Source organism: Apis dorsata, unplaced genomic scaffold, assembly GCF_000469605.1.
Source record: "Apis dorsata unplaced genomic scaffold, Apis dorsata 1.3 scaffold_923, whole genome shotgun sequence".
Classification (NCBI taxonomy): Eukaryota; Metazoa; Arthropoda; class Insecta; order Hymenoptera; family Apidae; genus Apis; species Apis dorsata.
The window spans coordinates 252,790-268,865 of record NW_006264034.1 but is presented as its reverse complement, the minus strand read 5'-3'; the positions used below and the strand labels follow the sequence as shown (position 1 = coordinate 268,865).

The window sequence follows — 16,076 nt, the reverse complement described above, 5'->3', positions numbered from 1 at the left end:
TTTTTTTTTTTTTTTTTTTTTTTTTTTTTTTTTTTTTTTTTTGTGTTGTATAACAGTCATTGCTATTCACTTGGAAAAGATGAAAAATGAACGAGAAATGAATATTTTTGTATTTCTGTATCCATTATTCTTTATTAAAATATATCGTCTAAATATTGAGACATAAGAAATTATTTAAAAAATGAATTTGCAATAAAGAAGAAGAATACTATTTTATAAGAAAATTTATCTAATCATAAACTTATAATTTTTATAAAATTTTGAATGTAAATAGAATATAATGAATTATACATAGAGTAATTTCTTTATGAATTTTTTTATTTTTTTAATTTTTTTATTTTTTGTTTTGATTACAATTTTTTACAATAGAATGATAAACTATTAAATTTTGAACATTTTGTAATTTAATATTTTGCTTTCTTTTATATTATATATAAAACAGAGTTTTGTTTAAAAAGCGAAAAAAGCTGAGATTGAAACTATTTGCATTGATTTCATTTTCAAATGATATTTTGATAAAAAAAAAAGTTTCATATATACGTACATACAAATTTTTAGATTAAATTAATTTTCTTTGTAAAATAATACAAAATTTTATAATCACTATAATTGAATTTGATTTAATAACGAATATAATGTAATTTGTTATTTTTTTTCAAGAATTCTTAATTTTATTATAAAAAATATTATCTTTTATAAAATATATTAAATAATATATTAAAATATATTGTATAAATCTTTTATACAAATTACAAAAATTCATAAAATATGAATGATTTTTTTAATTTTTTTTTTCTTCATTTTCAATGCTAACATTTAATTTCACTCATTTAATTTAACTTTAATTATACTAATTTAATAATACTAATGATACTAATAATAATTTACTAATTATTTATTAATGATAAACAATAATAAATGTAAATATTTATATTAAAATTATAATATAACTCTTATTATGTTATAATATATTATAAGAAAATTAAAATTAACTGTAATTTTAATCATAATTATAACACAAATGGTAATTCGTAAATTATTTGTACACTTTTTTCTCTCATCTATTATGCAAATATATGCAATACTGTAATTGTTCAATATTTACTCAGTAATAAAATAAGTTTAAAAGAATTACAAAAAATAATTTATATTTTAAGAATTTTAACATTTATCACAATAACTCTTTGAAACTTATAAAAAATAAATTTTAGAAGTAAGATTATTGAATTTCGAATAAAAAATTTAAAATATCATTTCCAATTTTCATTCCTTGACCATGATATTCAAATATATCTGTCTCAATAATTGTATTGATTTTTTCCATAAATTTTATTATGAAAAAATCTATACAATTATGTTTGTAAATAAACAGTGGATGGTTAGGTTACATTTATATAAAATGTAAATACACGAAAATGTGTTAAATGTATATTACAAAAAGATACAAAACATTCAAAATAAAGCACATCATTAGGATGAAATATTTCTAATTAACTTCCATTTTTTTAATCATGTTTACGTTTCAATCTACTTAATTAACTGCATACAACGAATATAATATATGAAGAAATAACTATTTTTTTTTGTATTATGAATATACTTGTTATTTCTTCATTTTCGCAATTTAGGTAAACATTTTTAAAATAGAATAATACAACTAACATATCAAATATTTCTAATCTAGTTATAAATTATTGCAAAATCCAAATATAATCTAACAAGCAAGACTGAAGAATACAATTAATTAGATATAATTCCAGTATCAAATTAGTAATTATGTGATTTGAAAAAACGGGGTCGATTTGATCCCACGCGATTTTTTGATCACATAATGTCCTAGATACCAAGAAATATGGATCGGTGCATAATTGCACGTGATTTATGAACGTAATCTTTCCAAACGCGTTCGCGGTTTTTAAATATGTGCTTCCCTGCATGCTTCGATTAATTGATTCCAGGTCGTATAAATTCGCATGACCCATTTTATTCTTTATCTTGGCATATAGAATCGCTATGTGGTCATTTCTGAGATTCATTGAGATTGATTTCTGAGACATAAAGTATATAATATATGTATAGATCTAGCAATATAATATGTATAAATTATACATATTAAAATTTAAAAATAATATTTTTGAATGTTTGCAAGTTTCTGCAAAGAAGTATATGCGTAAAACAGTGTTTTTCAGTGTAATAAGTAACTTTCTCACAGTGTAATCCAATATATATTAATATATTCGTGGCCAATTTTGAAGGCCAAAATCTATTTATGAATATTTATGTGTATTATATCTCTAGAATATTCTATATATTCCAATGAATCTAGATTCTCGAAAAGTCTAGTCCCCGGAATTAGTTGATAGCACAAATGAGTTTTGAAATAAATAAAACGATGTTTTGCATGTTTGTAAAGAAAAGATATAGTTACATCTTGATAATATATATGATGTTCTCTATATTTTTTTATTCTAATATTATTCATATATATATTATTTTTTTTCAGCTGATAATACTTAGAAACTATTTATTTAGTTTCATTGCAAATTTTATTACGAATAAAATAAATATTATATGTTTTTTTAAATATTATATGTTGTTATTTGAAACTATCTATGAAAACTATCTATCAATATTTTGTTTTAAATATTTCAAAGAGACAGCAAGTTCTTTTCTCTATTATATGCTTAGCGTATTCTATTTCTGAAGAAGTCTTACATATAGAGACGAACATATAGAGGAAAGAATGCAAAATGCTTTGATTTTTCTTGCGGAAAGTTTCATGAATTACGAGAAGAACGTGGAAACCATTGAAAAATCGATCTTTCAAGAATTTTCAAGAGTCGTCACTGATAATCCTTCAATGGGTTTTTCACAAATTTTTCCAAAAATTTTATCAACTTGTCCCCTTCCATAGAATCGAGATTGAATGTATTTGAATATTGAATATAGATTGAATATATGTACTTCTTTCTAGAAAATATTCTTCTTTGAGAGTTTCGATGAAAATGCGAATCAGATTATTAAAAATCGAAGAAAAAACAGAATTGAAAATTCAGAAACTTATGAAATTAATTAAAATAATATTCAGAAACAAAAATTTCTAATCGCTATAATAATTGTCAATAAAAAATTATTATTTGTCCAAGAATTGTCATTATTACGAATCCAAGCCGAATGACTTTGATGGTTTTTTGAGAAAAAAGAAAAATTCAAACAAAACCAAATTCAAAATCAGTTTAAATCACATTAAAAACATTAAAAAAAAAGTATTAGTAATATATGGTACAACAATATCATAACTAATGATAAGTATTATCGATTGAAAATCATCATTAATTAAGTCGATACTAATCGATTACTATTTTCAATTGACTGATTTTCTGAACTATCGATTGAATTTAAATGGGATTATCGGATAGATTAATAAGATTTAATATTAATATAATATAATTAAATTTAATATAATTTATTGTTATATTATTTTACTATTTACTTCCTTAGTTCTTTATTTCCTATTTATTTACTTAGTGCTATCGAATTAACGAATTCATTAACAATAGAATAACTCATTCGTTAAATATATATATTTAATTGTTTTATTACTTATAAAATTATAATCATTATTTTTTCCCCTAATTATTATTATTATATATTAATAAAATTATAATTATCATAATCATTTTCAAAATCATATTTAAGTATTACATAAGTAATTAAAGTACCTTTGGAGGTTCGATTTTTGAAGAGACCAAAAGAAACATAAAAGATGTACAAAGATTTATTTGTTAGAAGATTTATTTATTAATAATAATTTTTAGAAGAATTAAATATTTTTTTAAAAATTTGTAATTTGAAAATCTTTTTTTCAAATTACAGAAAGTTTATTTCTTCAATTAATATTTTTATAAATTTGTTATAAAAATTATAATTATTATAATTATAATAATAATAAGAAACTTCATCAAAATTTATAATCAACAGAAACTTGTAATTTACCATTATAAATTTATGCGATTTTTTTACACTATGAAATAATAAATTTAATTGCACAAGGATTCTCAAAAAATAATTTGTTAGAAAATAGCGAATCTTTAACTCGAAGAATGCAGAAAATCAAAAAAAAATTTTTTTTAATTATATAAGAAATAATTATTCAATTATAAATATGAAAGAAAATATTATTAGGAACTGTCACCTAAAATGAATCGAATGAAAATTTATTGTTATTTTTGTAATATTATTTTAACCATTTTAAAAAACTGAGTTTTGAGAAAAATATAATTTGCAACAAATCATCTATGAAACGACATTGGAATTTATTAATTTAAAAAGCAAAGATATAACCGTTATATAAACCGTTTTAGTAAATTAAAGACAAATAATATTTTTATTTTTTGAATTAGAATAATTTTTTATTATTAAATTGAATCAAACAATTTAAGTCTTTTTTGAAAAATTAAAAGAATTAATATATTAAATAATGTGTAAAAAAAAAAAAAAATTTGGAAAGAATTGCAATTGGTGGGAATTATGAAGAAAATAGCAAATATTATATTTTATAATTTTTTTATTATAAGTCTATTATGAAAAGTTAAACGATATTTTTTATTAATTTATGTCATTTATATATTATATATTATATATATTATATTTGCTGAAAATTTCATTGAAATCAATTAATGCAAAAACAAGCGACAAGCATTTAAAGATATAAAAATCTGTAGATTTTCAGGATCACATATCATCTATAATATAATCATCGTTATTCATTCTATTTGTTTCTTTTTTTCTTTAATCGAATGTTATGCATTGCTATTTTGGTTTTATATTAAATTTTCTATTAACACATATTATAGAACTTAAAGTTCACTGAAATTTCATTTGTTTTTATATTAAATTTTGTATTAATATATGTTATAGAATTTAAAGTTCATTGAAATTTCATTTGTGGTTTTATTATTGAATGTTGCCAGCAACACGATTAATTTATAGTTGGTATCTATTTGTTTTTTTCGATACACATATTTCAAATGTTTTATAAACAGATACGTATAATTATAATAAATTCATTCAGCTAAACTCGTATATTTTATTTATTATTTTTCCATTGTTCCATTTGAGACCATAGCAAAAGATCGAAGGAAATTTTCAGTAGCGGATATTGATTTTCTATAATTCATATACAAAAAAATATGAAAAAGAAACCGGTCAAAAAAAAATGCAAAATGGTTATGCATACTGAACACATATACAAAAAAACCGGATATTGTAAAATAATATTGTAAAATATGAATAGATTATATATAATGAATGATTGAAGATGAGAAGGAATGAGGAAATATTTAGTTTGAGCTAATAATTCGAACACGCGAAGAATATTTTTCACAAGAGATTTAAAAATGTATAAATTGGATGTGTGTTGAACGAATGAATCTTTAAGAATGCGATATAATTAAGAAACATAAGAGAATCGTAGAAAAGTCATATTCTTAATCATTTCAGTGAAAATCTATTGTTATAATGAGTTGTTATAATTGTTATAATAAGTTTAAATATATTAATATTCAAGTTTTAATCATAGATTTATTATTTAGTCGCTCCAGATCAAATATGGAAAAATCTTTTTTATCTTTCACTTTTTTTATTCGAAAAGTTTATAATCCATGTATCAATTATCATAGAATCAGAAATCATGATAATGCATATATTCAAATTAAAATAGAGATCCACTATAAAATTATGCATATTTATATAAAATATTTGTATGTAATCAAATTGTGATTATCGATTATTGATATGTTATTGAGCTTTTAATAAATCATTAAGATATTATTTATAAGATAAAAATAATTAGATTTTTTTATTTTTTATTTAAAGTTTATTTAAACTTATTATTAAAACGCATAAAAGTATCACAAAATTTGTAATTGCTTGAAATAAAAATAGATTGGAGAACTATATATAATTATTTATTTCAATTATTTTTATTCGTATTTTAATTTAATATTTTAATTATGTTTTGAATATATATTTAATATAATATTATTGATCTAAAATCTTAATAACTTTGAATAAGAAAAATTTATAATTTTAATCCGTTATTTTATCCGTTATCGATATCTTAACGATATTATTCATAACATGATATATTATTATTATATAACATGATATATCAATTATTAATTATCGACATTTATTAATTACCATATAGATAGGCACAGTTTTAACACATAGCTAATTCTCATCTCTTCAAATATTGAATCACAAGGTTGCGAAAGTTTGTCAAAGAAGATTTTATCAACTGTTGATAATTGTAAATTCATTCGAAAGAATTCGGTATTCTTTCGGAATTCTTTGAAACGTAAAGAAATATAAAGAAACAAAAAAGTTCGGAATCTCGAAAAGCTTGAAATGAGATGCGGCGATAACGATCGAGTTCCTGGTAAATCGGAATTTTGTTGCGTGTTTTCGATCCTACGACACCAATCGAATTCCTTGCCTACAAATACTCTGATTGACTCCTTGATTGAATATTTCATATCCTATTATCGTTTCGTTTCGTTCAATATAATTTTGATATAGAAGTAATTTTCGAAGAAGATTCAAGAGAGAGAAAAAAATTAACGAGTTAAAATCATTCGATAACAGGAACAGATCGAATAATATCGTTTGACTAAAATTGAAAATACGATGGGTCGCATGTTGCTTGTTTTCGATGATTCTCGATTTTTCAAATAATCTGACAATCCTAAAAAACGCGGGATTAGCTTCGATGAAATATCACTGGACTGTATTTCGCGAGAAACGAGGAGAGTCGATTTATTCGAATAGGAAAAATCGTTAGGTGTCGAGGAAAATGAGAGTATATATAGTATATATTGTATTTAAAAGAGAAAAAAAGATTAATGAATAATTCATTTGCTTTTGATGAAAAAAATGCATTAAACTAAACTTTTAAGATATAATAATAATAAATTTTTTTTTATATAGTTATTACAAAGATTAATTATGCAGCATTATGTATAAATAATATTTAGATAGACTAATTAATTAATGTATTTCATTTTGTATTATTTAATTTGTTAATTGTATTAACTATTATATATTTGAATATATTCATCACGGAGAAATTGCAATTTTTTGCGTTGCAAAAAATATGATGTTTGTATCATTTGAAAATTTGTATATAAATTAATAAGATATTTTTAAATAATTTGAAATATAAAAAAAAATAAGAAAGTAACAAATTTATTTGAAAAAATAAAAAACAATATTTAAAAAAAATCAAAATATTTACCATGTTTTTTAAAATGTTTACCGTGCCATTACGTATCATATTTATTTTGTATCGTATCTTATTTTCCAAAATAATATTGTAAAAACAAATTCTGAATTCAGAATTATAGAAATAATTTATTATAGATTCTGATAAAATTCTAATTTATTATTTTTATTTTATACATTTGATTTTTTTCCTGTAATAAGAAAATAATGAATGATTAAATTTTATCAATAATATCATTGATTAATAAAATTATTATTTTAATTATTAATATTTTAATTTTAAAATAAATTTTTTTACAAATTAATTTAATTTATTTATTATATTTGATGAATATAGTAATTAGTACTTAATTATAATTATAAGAATGACACAACGAAAAAAATCAATCAAAGAGAGTATGAAAATATTGAATCAATATTTTGAAATTAATTATTTTTTGTTTTACATGACCTTAAGCGATATTCAATAATCTTCAACGTCTTTCAAATACACGATGAGATTTATCTCTATTATTAAATAATTGATATATCTTGAGATCAATTAGATTACGTCAACTCTTATCTTGTAAGAAGCATATATTCTATGAAGCAGAGATTTGAAATAATTCTAAATGATTTTGATCCTAGTATCTATTAGAAGTTACGAGATATCTCGATACATATCAATGTGTAGAATGTGCTTATCAAAAACTAAGCAAAAAATATATTATTTTATTTTAAAAAATGAATATCTTTTTTACAATAGTTTTACATATAAAAAATTATACTAGGAATATATTAAGATTATGGCTCAAAATCAAGTTTTGGCATGATTCATTCTATTATCAATAGAAAATAATTATTCGGATAATTTATTTTGTATGTCACACTCTATAGAATGAGATCTTCATATTGTATAATCATGGCTCGAAATTAATAGGAGATAACGACCGGATTCTGCGGAAGATTAAACGATTGTCGGTGAGACATAAAATCGGTTGTTACTCGTTCGCGATGAAAATCTATAGATCGAGTGATTAAATTGACAAATAGCTCGGTTTGGTTAACGATGCTAATGACGCTTTATGTTCGCTGATGATTTGCAATAGCAATTAAATAGGAGGTTAGATTAAATTTCTATGCGCCATTTTTATGACATGGAGACTGAAAATCATTATAAGATCGAAGAAAATAGATTTTCGAAATAAAAAATAAATATTTTTATTTGTTCAAATGTCAAGATATCATAAGTAAAATTTTATTAAAAATTATAGTTTTATAAATAAATAATATTTCAGACGTATATTTTATTACTATTTTATATAAATAATAAATAATAATTGTGAAATGAAATAAAATATAAGAAAATGTTAGTATAAAAAATAATATTTATTTCAAATAAATAATTTTTAATTTTAACATTACAAGTATATTAAATTTTTATTATTGCATAGAAGTTGTTAAAATGTTCGTGAAATTTCTTTATGGATAATCAATTTTAGAATTAAAACAAATAAATATTTAAAAAATATTAATATTAATAATATTAAAATAATAATACTTCATATACTACATATATATAAAGACATAAAATGTCTTTAATATTAATATCATTGCAACACAATATATTGAATTCATATTACTTATTATATATAATAACATACTACGTCAAAAATTCTATTTCTATTTTTGATATGTAAACAATAAGAAATAAAAAATAAAATATAGTTATTTTCGGTCTTATTGTACTTCATTTAAACATTGAATTTAAATCTAAATATAATAGTAAATGATATTTATTCGTGATTTAGATATTAAATAAAAAATATTATTTTCAAATAATATTTATTCATAGAAATATTTTTATTTTTCGATTTATTTCAAATTTTTTTTAATTCGGAAAATAATCACTAGTGATATCTGATATGACGCTAATAATGCGATTGTTAGATGGAAAATATGTGCCTAATACAATTAATGAATCGATTATCTTCGTGGCCATAACGGTTCTTAATTACGTATTTGCTTCTCGCATGAAGAAATAGATAATCTCGCATAAATAGAAATCAATCAAAGACAAATTTAAAGAAAAAGAAAAATATAGATATCATAATTAATTCGTTTGCTATACGAAATTATCGTCAATGTTTGATCATGATTGCTTTTCTGTAGCTTGTGTTCGACCAATAATTGATTTGTTAATTTTATTGTTTTATTTTTTTTTCTATAAGAATTATATTAAATTTGATTCATATATGCACACGTAATTTTAAAGCTTTAAGCTACTTTTTTCTTTAATTTAAAAATTTTAAATAGAATAAATTTTAAATGATTAATGAATATTCACAAAATTAAAAATATTAGGCTTTTTTTGAAAGAATTTGAAATTATTTGATTTTGTGCTAGAAAATATTTATATAATTTTTTATAATAAATTATAAATAATAATAAGTATATCTTTTATAAGTTATATATATATATATGTATAATATATAATAATGTATATAATATATAATAATGTATATAATTATAATTTTGCGTTAATATTTGAATCTATAGGAATCAATTAATTAAAATATATCATTATTAAAAAAGGAAATTTTTTAATTTTTATTTAATTGTAAAATTCATATAATTCATTTCAGCAAATGATTTTAAAAATTGAGTAATAATATTGAATAATTAGAGAATTTTTTCAATGTTAATTATTATAATTTATATAATAAAAAATTTAACAATAAAAATTTGGTGTTAAATTAAAAATATGATGAATTTTACGATGAGTATTACGATATATCAATATCAGTTATCCTTCAATTTTTGTTATTATTTCTTTTTGTGATATAATCAGATAAATCCTCACCTGTCATCTGTCCAAAGCAGCAATGACACTACAGAAAATTGCAATATTTTATTCCAATATATCATATTATTTCATGAAAAACCAGATAAATTTTATATTTCACGTTTTTTCCTGTCATAATTTGTTCTTAAATTATTCAAATTAATAATTTTTCTGTTTTTAATTTTGAATATTATTTTAATGAAAATTAAAAATAAAATAATTGTCTCTCATATTTTTTGATTATTTTATTTGTGTACAAAATTTTATAAAAATTAATATATTAATTTTTGTATGCTTTCGATTATTCTTTCATGATGACAACATCATGCATACGATAATTATTGGATGTATGAAGTATTTCATAACATTGTCCTGTTCAATTTATTTATGCGAGTGAATAATTCGTAGTTGAATAATTCATCATATCATATGAATGTTATTATTTATCATTATTTCTATGTTGATCTTAATAAAATGAACAATTATTTATTCCATATTCAAAATTGAAATAGCAATTTTGAATCTCACGAAATCTGCCATTTAAATACTTCCATTATATATATCATATTCATATTTATTATAAATGAATCGTTATTTATGAATTATTATATATAATTATAATATTCTGTGAAAATGGTTTAAAATTAATGTCAGTTTTCTTTATCTATTAAAATATTTCATTTCATTTTTTCGCATGTCATCATTTCACTGAGTGGCAATATTTATATATTTATCCATTTATTTTGTTATGGATAATATAAATTCATTGTGTAAAATATTGACATATATTTCTGATTTGATTCATGAAATTCTAATCACGAATCATTTTATATGATTGAAATTCTTGGTTGAAAATTAATCACTAATGATCCAATAATAATCTCCATTCAATAAAAGATGATCGTTTTGAAATCAGACAATTGTATAAACATAACTTCTTTATAGAAAAATTGATATAATTATATTATATAATTTTAATATATAATTTTGATTTTTGTTTTATAAAAAAAATATCATATTCGTTGTTTATTTTTTTTTTTAATGAAACCACATATGATATAATGAAATGATTTTAAATTGATAATAATAATATTATTACGATCGTTATTTTTATGATTCTTCGATATGTCATATACTTTAATAATTGAATAGAATTATATAATAATTTGTTTTAATGATTAATAATTTATTCTTTATTTATTTATATTATATATTGTAATTATGAATTTGTTGGTTGAAATATTTGCTTGATTATTTGAATAAATTGTTTGATTGCTTGAGCATATGTGTTGAATATATGGAATACTTATATGACTTCTTGAAATGAAAATTTGTGACTAGAATATTTTTTAGTGGTTAACTGAAATACATTTTGATTCAAAATATCTACCTTTCTTAATAAATATAGAATTAGTTGTTGTTAAAAAATTAATTTTTCAGTCGCAATTGCAGTTTTAATGATATTATGAATCGTATTCTTAATATATATTCTTGGACATGAGAGATTCAATTTTTTTGGAAGATTACGAGTTTTCTTTTAACTAAAAATTGCAATTTATGTTAAATTATTTTTCGAAAGTATCGAAATTATAATCTTTGGCTATTAAGTAAGAGAAGTCTAAAAATTATTAGTTATTATTAATTATATATATATTATTAGTTATTATTTTTAATGAAATAATTAATAAATATATTCCTTTAAATGTTTCATTCAAAAATAATTTTTATTTGCAATTGCACTAGATAAATATTATCATTCTTCTTTTCATTCGTTATCACTTTTTCTCATTCCATCATATGTTTTTTCCTCGTTGAAAATATCAACAAAAAATCCAATGAAATTATAAAATTACAAATTGACAGACACTGTTTCTTTAATTTACAGAGGCAAATTTCGAATTATTGCATTATATATAGAAATAGATTACAAAGGAACAAAAAAGAAAGAAATTCTCTATACAATAAAAAACAAAAAAAAAAAACACAATTCATCATCCAATTTGTTTTAACTTCACGCATTCACATTCTCGTTTCTATTCTAATTTATCTCTTATTTACTGAAATATTACTCTATCGCAGATAATAACAAAGATTGAAATATCAACATATTACCGAATTATTCCATATGATTGTTGTCGGGCTGAAAATTGACCGCTATTCAGATATACGCTGAGACAAATCTCTGTATCGTTTCTCACCGTATTCCTATGACTACTATCGTTAATCCTGTTTCACGAACGCGCAGAAAGGAGGGGATAGTGTGTTATCCATGAAATGTTGGTCGAATTTGTCGAAACGACGCGTATATTCCGCACATGTGGTGCGTGGACATATCCGGTTATTGCTAGCGCGCTAATCAATTAGGGAAACGTTATTCGCCAACGATCGGGGAGAAGTGTTCGTGTTTCTGGACGATCGTTTGAATGGTGTTGAAGTCGACGAACCAAAAGGGATGATTCCACATCGGTCACTTATTATCCAGTCGGTCCAATTAGAGATCTGCGCTTTCGTTAACATCGATTTCTTGAAGAAAGCGTTTCCTTTTTTCTTCTGTCTATACTTTTGTTTATTATAGATTATTGGATGTTTGTTAATTTGAAAAATAAATTTATTAACGATTTAAGCGTAAAACAACTTTTTAACGTTGTTTCATCATTGAAATTGTTTTAAGATCTGTTTTGAGATGTTTACAAGTAATATTTTAAGTTTATTTTTTAAAATTATTTGAGAAATAATTTATTTTTGAAATAATATAAGTAAATATTTTCAATGAAAGTAAATAAATATATTTTTAATTAAATGATTTGTTTAATATTTCGTCCAATGAATTATTTATATTATTATTAATTATTAGTTATTATTATTAATGATTTAAGCATAAAATAACTTTTAATTTTTTGACATTAAATTTCACTATTGAAATTATTGTTTTAAGATCTGTTTTAAGAAGTTTTCAAGTAATATTATTTTAAGATTAATTTTTAAAATTATTTAAGATTAAATGATTTGTTTAACATTTTGTGTAATGAATTATTTATATTATTATTAATTATTAATTATTATTATTAATGATTTAAGCATAAAATAACTTTTAACTTTTGATATTATGTTTCACCATTGAAATTATTATTTTAAGATTTGTTTTAAGAAGTTTTCAAATAATATTATTTTAAGATTAATTTTTAAAATTATTTGAGAAATAATTTATTTTTGAAATCATATGAATGAAATATTTTAAACAAAATTAAATAAATATATTTTTAATTAAATGATTTGTTTAATATTTCACGTAATGAATTACTAATATATAATATTATTACATATTTATCAGAATGAATTATATTTATTATTTAATATATATTCTGAGAGTTATTTCAAAAACGAAGATTAAGAAATTATTCTATTATTGAGAAATAATAGATAATTATTTGAGAAAAACAAATGTTATTTTCTCAAATAATCAATTCTTTAATTTACTATTCTCTCAAACATTTTTTTTATCATTTTTCATCAAATTCCTTTAATTGATTAAATAAAAAATTCCATTAAAATATACTAGTAATCAAATAATGAAAAATGTTATTAATGAAAAATGAAAATGAAAATGGAACGTTTTAAATAATTATTCTTAAATTACTACTTGAAATAAAATCTACAATAGGATAAATTTTTCATCGTCTTTATTATCTTTATTATCTTATGTTACATTATATTTAAATATATAAACTTAAATATATTAACTTTTCATCTTTATTATATTATATATTATATTGCTAATATATAATATAATATATATTATATATTATATTATTTATATTATGACATATATATGTACAAAATTATTTATATAAAATGTATAAAAAGATTCAAAAATTTTAAGAATATTCAGTATTTATCAAAAGAAACAAAAAGTTTTTATAAACATATGTTTAAAAATTATTAATTTTTGAATTTTTGCTTGTTTCTTATGAGAAAATGGATCAAGTATCAGTTTTAACTTACGACCATCATATCGTGAGTCTAGAACATATTTTCTACAAAAATCTTCAAGCATCCGATACAATGAGAAAATTACGTGAGAAAAATTGTTCTCTCTTCTTGAGTTTCTCATAGGCAGCTCTTTAAAAGGATTCTTGAAACATTTAATCAATTTTTTCGAAATTTAAATAATATCTTTAGCTCCGTCTGAAGTCAAATTCACAAATTAGTTTCGAGATTACAAAACATAATAAATGTCTAGAAAGAAGGATTCAGCATATTTTCCATTAAAAAATAACAACCACGAACAATCAATTGTTCACAATGTGACATTATTTATACAATATATGTTCATTATATCTTCCATTTTAATACACGTTTCATTATTTTTCATAGAAGTGCATCGATTTAAATCCAATAGATTTTATCTGATTATTTTATAATGATAAAATATAGTTTTCAATAAATCAATAGCTTTGTTAAATGAATTAATATAACGATGATAAATCGAAAAAAATAAGAAAAACATCGAATATCTTTCAATATAAGCGTATTTCTAAAAAAATGTGTTAAAATGTATATTAACTGACTTCTGGAATAATTAATTATTTAGTTTTAAGCAAAATTTTTATTATTTTTGATTTTCTGTTTAAAATTTTTATTTTTATTGCAAAAAATTTAAACATTTATCTAAAATATCATTTGTATAATAAATTAAGAATTATAATAAATATGTTAAAATTTTTTAAATTTTTTTTTTTAAAATCAAAAATAATAAAAAAGATATATTAAACATTATATTGTAAAAATAATAAAACTCTCTCAATGATAAAAACATTTCTTCTAAAAATTATCTAAACTTATAGATATTTAAACTTTTGTTATGATTTTTTTTTTGTGATAAATATTATATACTTCTAAGTTTATTTCAAACTTTTTTGTATATTCTATAAATACAATATAATTACCTACAGTTATTAATAATTATTATTATTATACTAATTATACCAATATATAACTTATTATATTATTATATTATTATATTATTATAAATTCATAAAATGAATTTTAATTTGTGAATTTATTTTCTTTTTTAATATTTTAATTATAAATTTTCAAGTATTTATTTGATATTATTTTGCAACAACTTCTTTTTTTTTGAATGTATAAATTATATAATGTAAATTATATAATTTTTTAAAATTTTATGAAAGGAATTTTTATATATTAATAAAAAATACATATATATATATTTTTTTAATGTATTACAGTTTTATAAATTATATTATTTTGATATATATTTTACATATTGATATAATATTATGTGAATCATACTAAATATATGATAATTTATACATTTTTTTTATTTATATATATTTTATGTATATATTATACAGAATAAATACATATATAACATAATTAAAATTTAATTCATATATAAATATCAAAAAATAAAAATTATTAATAAAATTATTAATATTCATAGATATATAAACTATAGTAAGTATATCATAGTATTAAATATAGTTTAAGTATTTGAAAGAAAATAAAAAAGAATAGAATTTTCAAAAATTTATTTAGTAGATATTTCTTTTAAAAAATTAATATATTCTGAACAATTTAATGTATTACATAATATATATATGAAAAATTAATAATTACTATTTTATTTCCATAATATATATAATCTTATAAAACATATAATTAATTGTGATTCCAATTGAATTGATACTGGAAGTAAAGTAGAATATAATATTTTAAATAATGATTTATATATATTATATGTATAATGTTACAAAATGACGAGAATTGGGATAAGTTTCATTATTTTTTTAAATATATCTCAACAATGTTTTGTAAATATTGCAAAAATTAAGGCGCTGTATAAGAAAAGATTTTTCAAAATAATGATCTTGACAATAATTAATTTTCGAATTATACAATTTCTTGTATAATATTCCTCTACACATTATTATACTTTCTTGAATAC

At 19.9% G+C, this 16,076-nt stretch overlaps 1 long non-coding RNA gene across 1 annotated transcript in view; it reads right to left on the bottom strand.

The window, feature by feature from the left end:
* LOC116186560 overlaps window positions 1–14,396 on the bottom strand; it is a 26,723-nt gene extending 12,327 nt beyond the window's left edge. The window contains exons 1-2 of the long non-coding RNA XR_004151581.1: window positions 14,386–14,396; window positions 11,424–11,425 (exon numbers count right to left, since the gene is read on the bottom strand). This is a non-coding gene — a long non-coding RNA (uncharacterized LOC116186560). The remainder of the gene's footprint in view (window positions 1–11,423; window positions 11,426–14,385) is intronic.
* Window positions 14,397–16,076: the final 1,680 nt, after the last annotated feature.